Genomic DNA, 7,500 nt, shown 5'->3' on the forward strand with positions numbered 1-7,500 from the left:
TTGGATAATATAAGAGTTATGTTTCATGAGTAGATTTAATTCATAATTGACAGAGAGAGAGAGAGAGAGAGAGAGAGAGAGAGAGAGAGAGAGAGAAACCTAAAGATTGTCAACAACTGTTTCCTTGTAAGGAATACAGTTAACGTTAAATTAATGAATTCAATCAGAAAGGATTGATATTTGTGTCGGACTGTGGGGAATAACCGTTCGGTCGTTAGCTTGACTCGAAGCTTTACCTATTTTTCTTAATAAATTAAGAGTAAATAACTTAATGCTACTTAGTATAGTAACTATTAGCGTTAATGATAAGTAAAATGAATAATAAAATTAAACTTATGAATTAAATTAGTAATTGCCTAATATTTACCTGTCAAAGGTAAGAAGTAAATTACCTCGGAGGCTACCACAGCCACGACGAACAGTTCCAGTAAGTTACTCAGTGGAAAGGCCGGCTTCTTCATAGGTAATTAACTTCGAACAAAACTAAACTTTCAAACTCCAAGACAACGACGTTTTTGGAACGTGTCAACGTCAACACTTGTGTTAAGTGTCATTTTATTATGTATCTTTAGACAGTCTAGGGAAAAGGGTAATGTACGGCAATATCGCAAAGTTTTATTATTGGTCGTTAAGTAATTGTTTTGTTTATTAAATATAAGTAAGGTTGAAATTAAAATAAATTCCAACAAGAGAGACAGGGTGGGGCATTTGGATAATATAAGAGTTTTGTTTCATGATAGTTTCATTATAGTTTAGAGAGAGAGAGAGAGAGAGAGAGAGAGAGAGAGAGAGAGAGAGAGAGAGAGAGAGAGAGAGAAATTTTGATTTCGTAAACACAGTTTAAAGAGATTAATTTTGATTTCGTAAAAAGAGAGTTTAGGGAGAGAGAGAGTTTAATTTTGATTTCTTAAACAAATAGTACATTATGAGAGCGCCACGGCAGAGAGTGTCCTATAGGAGTGGATAGGATGCGGGTTTCACATTCTTGCAAACTATGCGATTTTGATTCATAAGAACAAAACGGGATGTCGTAAAAGCGGTAACGCAACGCACATCCGATAATCATCGGAATTCCTTTCGAATGAAAGTGCCACCGATATTTACACGTCACCGGCAGCCATCTCGAACACACCTTGAAATCTACCATCTGAAAGTAGGAAGCTCTCTAATAAGAGCCCGTGTCTTACACAAGGTAAGGCAATTTACACACATCTACATCGGTCAGTCCTGTCCAGCCAACAACCAGAGTTGCTAAAAGGTCAGGTTGACCTTATAGTGGAGTCGGGCGTTCGCCTACTACATTCTGCCTTTACAAATGGACAAGTACCCACCAAGCAACAGTCGACCGACTGTGAATTTGACTCCTTCCAGCAATGGTGTAGAAGAAACCCTCGAGGAATGCAGGACCTTGTCTCCTGCCATGCCATGCATTTATAAGGTCTAAGAACCACGAGAGAGAGAGAGAGAGAGAGAGAGAGAGAGAGAGAGAGAGAGAGAGAGAGAGAGAGAGAGAAAACGAACGTCACAGAAGACAAAGATAAAAGCTCAGTGAACTTATTTATGAAAATTACACACACAAACACTGTACTATCAATAGCCCGTATTTTTTTAGAGTTAACCTGATTGATACAAGATTTTAACTATTTTGTACATTAACAATTAACTATTATACTGTAATTATAGTTGGCTTCACACATGCTTCGGCCTAATATCAAGGTTGTTGAGATGATGTATAGTTTTCTTATTCACTCCTTCATTGTTGGTTTAAACCTACATTGACTTGTGCATATCAAACTTTATAGCCTTTTGTTACATTTATTCAATAAAAAAAAATTCGGGAGAATATGCTCACTCCAATGTCAGCTCATTATCACAAACTCGTAAGAAATATCACCTCAAGTAAGAATAAAACTAATTTCTGCTAATTATCTAATCTTGCAATTTTTCCATTGACAGGCACACATCAAATTCATGAAGGATTATTACTGGTCTGACAGTGTCCTCTGTCCTCCCCACTACAAGAGCGTCGCTCTTTGATCAGTAAAGAAATCGTGAAGACACTTAACTCGGAAGATTTAAAACATCATTTTGAGGTAGTGTCTCCATTGTGTAAATTTGTCATCTAGCTGTTGTTTTGCTATGACGTCGGTGACTTCGCAACGGATAAAGTGCAGGTATGTCTATTGGCAATGATGATAAGTCTTGGCGCAATGGTAAATGATGAGAACAAAGATGTCACTCTTGTGTGGTTTGTTTTAAAGATTACCTGAATTCATATTCGTATGTTGACTTGTTATACTTCGAAGTTACTTCTAATGACATTATTGTTATTAGATATAACTAAAGTTAAGTCAGTATATTTACAGATGATTTAACCGTTTAAAATGTTTTAGAATTTTCTAGTATCGATATAAACTTGGAAGCCTAATCAGGACAGGGTTAAGAGGGTTGAGTAAGCCATTCTAATTAGTTGTTTATAGACGCTGTTTAAACCTTTCACTTTTCACAGGTGCCCCAATCAGCCTGTCGTCCTCTCTCGATGTTATTACAATATCTCGGTCCTTTTCGCATGTCGTTCTTGGACGCCACGTCCTTAGAATTTGACCTCTTCTCTCCTTATAAGGCCTTACTTGAGAACACTCCCGACCTGAAGAAGATATTCGTACGGGACATCTTCATGGGGAAGAAGGGCATGACTTTGATCGCGATGATGCACAGCGAGAGACTCTCAGAGATAGGAATCGAGAGGGAGGGGCACCGCTCCCGCAGGAGTGATTTGTTAGAGTTTTTCTTCAAAGGAAAATCCAAAAGTTGCGTCACTTGGGCAGCTTATAATCCTGCGCTGACAAGGAACGAGATCACCTTTCCAAACCTGAAGAGGATGTACATCTGCTGCGCTGCGAAAACCGAATGTTTCCACAGTATCAAACAAGCTGCCAGGAAGTTTTATAAGGACTTGGTGATCAATGCCATCAACGAGCCAAGCTTACAAACGTTGTGCGACATGCATTGCTGTGAGGATATCAATGGCAGAATTACATCAAGCATGAGGAGGTACTTCATTCCCTTGATGAATGCCAGTCCAGTACTCAGGAGAAGTTCTGTTAAATTCTTGAATTACGACACGTACTACAACGTAAAAGTCCTGGAGCTCAGCGGTTCATTCTATTGGTTTGTCCAAATCAGGATAGAATCTTACCTGGCAAGATCTTTTGGCAACCTCGATGGGTTGAAGTTAAACTTTCATCCAGATATGACAATACTACAACGCGATTGGTCTTCCAATGGCAAATGTTGTACTTGCCCAATACTTCCGTCCAAATTTTGAGCTAGGGCTGCCAAGAGAATGGCAAGGATTCTCACTTCTACTTTCAAATGTCGGCAAAACCCTCTCGATGCTCAAATTTCAAGTGACCATGGCGATAGACCTGAGAGAAGGCCTGCATTGTTTGAATTTGTGCCCCGTTTTGAGGGAATTTACCCTTTACTTTAATGTGGTGTATTTGACTGATATATCGCCCTTGCTCACAGTGGATATCAACACTCTCCCGGAACTAACAACGATCATGTTCGTTCCGTGGGGAATTGCACGTGAACTCCGTCAGAGTGTATAGGTTACTGATTAAGATCATCAAAGCAGTTCCCAACGTTCGGTATCTAGCTTTTTCAGGCGGTCTGGCAAATGAGATTCATCTGATGACCACTGACTGCTTCGAGGGTGTTGAGACTTTGCACCTCAAGAATGTGCCAATAACCAAGAACTATGCAAGCCCTCTCACAGGAGTTCTCCAGAGGTGTCCGGATATGAGAGTACTCGTCTTGCAGAACGTAAAGGATGCCGAGGGATGGCTCAAGCTAGTAGATAAAACCACAGCCTTATCAGTCCGTTATGTTCCAGAGTGCCATTTTTTTGGAAGAACTCTAGCGAGGAAACTTTAGATAGTGATGCTCATTATCAATTTTTTCGTTTTAAATGATGATCATGTCATTTGTAAAATAGTTTGGAAGGCAAAGCCGTAGTTCTTTGTCTTCATTACCAGTTGGAGTGGATCATTTTTTTTTATAGATATTCGTGTGTAAATCTAGTCCCAAAGGCTATAGCCTTTCATGGCAGGCATCTGTTTTAAAAGTTTTTATTTTGTGGTAAAACTAACACAATTTTTAAGAAATGTAGGTCGATTTTAAAGCTAGTAATATTATATTTCTATAAATAAACCGCTTGGAAGTGCCAGACACTTCGAGGCAATGTCAGTGATTATCCTCCTTCTCATTGTTATGCAATACTTGTTATTAATTTATCTTTATTGATGGATGTTTACATTGAATAATAGTTGGATTTTTTTACATTTTGTAAGTAAATAGTTTGATAATTTGTGAGATTTTGTGTAATTTGGAATTAAGAATTTTATCTTTTGTATCGCTAGGTACAATTTAGGATGAGAACTTGATCTTTGAACAATTTCGAATATAATCATTTAATCTTTCGTACAATTTGGAATTTAATATTCTGTTAGATCTTTTGTACAATTTAAAGTTGAATAATTTGATCTTTTGTACAATTTCGAATAAAATTATTTAACCTCTTGTACAATTTGAAATTTAATATTTTGTTTGATCTTTTGTACAATTTGGAATTCAATAATCTAATATTTTTCTATAATGTTGCCTAAAAAACCTGAAATAAACGACGGTTTTATGATTTGTATATTATTTGCCCATAGATGAGAAAAATGTATTTATATTTCCAGTTGGATGAACAGTACTGGTACAAATTAACGGTAGATTACCCCATGAAGTTTTAACAAAATCTCATTTGGAGGAGAAAGTCATGTAAGGGGTTACTTATAGGTTACTCCCTTGATAAGGATATATACAAGTTAAGCAAAAAAAGTTCACTGGCTCGTTATCTTAAATAAGCAAGTAGTAATTTTTTTTCAAGTGTTTATAATGATTTAAGCGTATTGACTGCAACTTGTCTTTCAATGCCCGGATAGATATGTAGTAAAAACTGCCGGTTATCATCCAAGGAATATTGCTTTTATAAAAAAGTACCCGGATGAATGTTCAGTAAAGCAACTTGTGATAAACTGGGTGATTACCAGAATTGACTACTGTAACACTGTAACTACATCTACCACAACCAACCAAAAGTACAACTTAAGAAATTGCAAAACATAATAAAAAGAGGAGCAAGATCTAGAGAACAGATCACTCGTATGCTAATATATCTACACTGTGGCTGCCAATTAAAGTGAGAATTGAAATTAAAATATGCAAATTCTATAGACCTTGAAAATATATACAAGTTATCAGAACCGGTCGTCCAAAACATCTAAGAATTGCTACATATTGTGCAACCAACAAATCGTCCTGACACGAGAATAGTCACAGATTGTTTCAAACTATCGGAACTTAGATACATATCTACTGTAGGCTCTAGAAGAGCCTTTAAATATGCGGCCCCAGACTATACAATAGGCTCCCACGAGACATCCGAACAACTGGAGATATTAAGGCTTTCAAGAGTAAACTGAAGACTTATTCTGGGCGTGCTTTGACTGTGATGATCAAACAGCAAGCAAACAATACACATTGTGAAATGTTAAATGTTCTCGAATGAACATCATAACATGGCCGTTGAGGTCCTGTAGAGAGTAGGGTTCCCCTGCTGTGCGGGACCAGATAAGCACCCCTTAAAGCAAAGTAAGTAACAGAAAGTTAGCCTTGTGTAAACTTTAATATTATCCGTCTGACCTTACTGAATTGTTATGATTAAAACTAAGGCAATTTTCTAAACTTTATAATCTAATTTTTTTGGAAACGTTGCAAGTAAAACGACAAATGGAAAAATTGCAATGGTAATGCCTTTGAAAATCACATGGTCTGCAGCATTTAGACACTCACAAGGAATAGAGGGCGATGGGAGAGAAGGGCTTAAGATATATTATACGCGTGGTTATAAGTTTAAAGGAAAGTATTTACTTATTTTACTTTAAGGGCTACTTTTCTGGTCCTAACCAACGTGGGAACCCTACTCTCTACAGGGCCTTCCTAGTCCTTTTATCATATGTATTCCAAGGCATTCAGCATTTCACACCGCTTATTCCCCGTTTATTGTCAAATCCACACTATCGAAACACTAAGATAATAAGAATAACAATAAGCAAGATCGATATCACCGAAGAAATGTTATTAGATAAAATCTGACAAAAGTATCATAGAAAACGTATATTTCAAAAGGGTGCTACTATAGTGTGAGGTCTACCGCCATATGTCGCCTACCCAAGTGGAGGGTGAGGTCTACCGCGTGACCAGCGTCTCAAAGCCCTGCACCTAATCGTCGAACATGTGTACTGCCCAAATCCATCAAAAACGTGACCTGTCCACATGACCTGCCCATAAAAAAGGAAGCTAATGGAGCTCCTAAATCAGTTTTTCCCTCCGCCTAAAAGAGATTTCATCGATATCAGCATTCTACAGTGAACCACCAGCAATATTATGTGGATCCAGCGACAGGAGCACACACACAGGCAATTGAGAGATCGTGGTTGGACGCTAAAACGTTGATTCTAAAGAGATTAATGCGAGGTGTTGGTCGTCAGCTGTTCCAGTCTCATATTGATCATTTTTGCTGGAAGGTGATGAGAAAAAATCCCTATGATCTTTTTGTGTCATTCTTAGAAGATATACGAAGTGTGTATCGCTAGAATAAATATACGGAAATATATGATAACCTGTTTGATGTACGAAGAGTGTATCGCTAGAATAAATGTACGGAAATATATGATAATCTGTTTGATGTACGAAGAGTGTATCGCTAGAATAAATGTATGGAAATATATGATAACCTGTTTGATGTACGAAGAGTGTATCGCTAGAATAACTCTATGGAAATATATAATAACATGTTTATTTTTACCTTGTTTCCTTTTTTTAATGTAACTAGAAATCCAATTATCTATTTAAGTAATTTCTCAGATATGTTTAAATTAAGTGTTTATTGCTTAAACAAAAGTATGAAATGTGTTTTATTTATGAGGGGCGAATAATTCGGCAGTAGACCTCACGCTATAGTGCTAACGGGAGGTAGATCTCACGCTATAGTGTGGTAGACCTCACGCTATAGGAGCACCTCAAAAGTATGTAAACACTGTTACTTAAAGCTTGCCAATTCCCCAGAACATCCATTTAAGCATACAGTAAAGTTTTGAAGTAGTTCTCTTTTGAGAGCACAGGTTTAATTTTTGGAACACTTCAACTGATCTATAATAAAATAGTCTTGAACATTATCAGAACAGCTTTTTCTTATTGACTGAACTTAAAACTATAGTTTTTAACTTGACCCTCCTAAACCTGCCTTAATGATCTGGAGGCACAGAAAAGCCCACGGACACGCAAGCACGCGCAGAGTGTTTATAAGGACAGGGTAACAACAATAACAAATATGATGGTACACCATACAACAAAACTGGTGTCGCCTCGCCATCGTTAGAATGGTTC

The 7,500-nt window shown here is 37.4% G+C and overlaps 1 protein-coding gene across 1 annotated transcript in view; it reads left to right on the plus strand.

Moving 5' to 3' along the window:
- The window catches only part of LOC137630919 (uncharacterized), a 368,520-nt gene that overhangs the window by 237,823 nt on the left and 123,197 nt on the right, over positions 1 to 7,500 (plus strand). The gene's annotated exons all lie outside the window — the stretch shown is intronic.

The sequence above is a fragment of the Palaemon carinicauda genome, chromosome 39 (assembly GCF_036898095.1).
Source record: "Palaemon carinicauda isolate YSFRI2023 chromosome 39, ASM3689809v2, whole genome shotgun sequence".
NCBI lineage: Eukaryota > Metazoa > Arthropoda > Malacostraca > Decapoda > Palaemonidae > Palaemon > Palaemon carinicauda.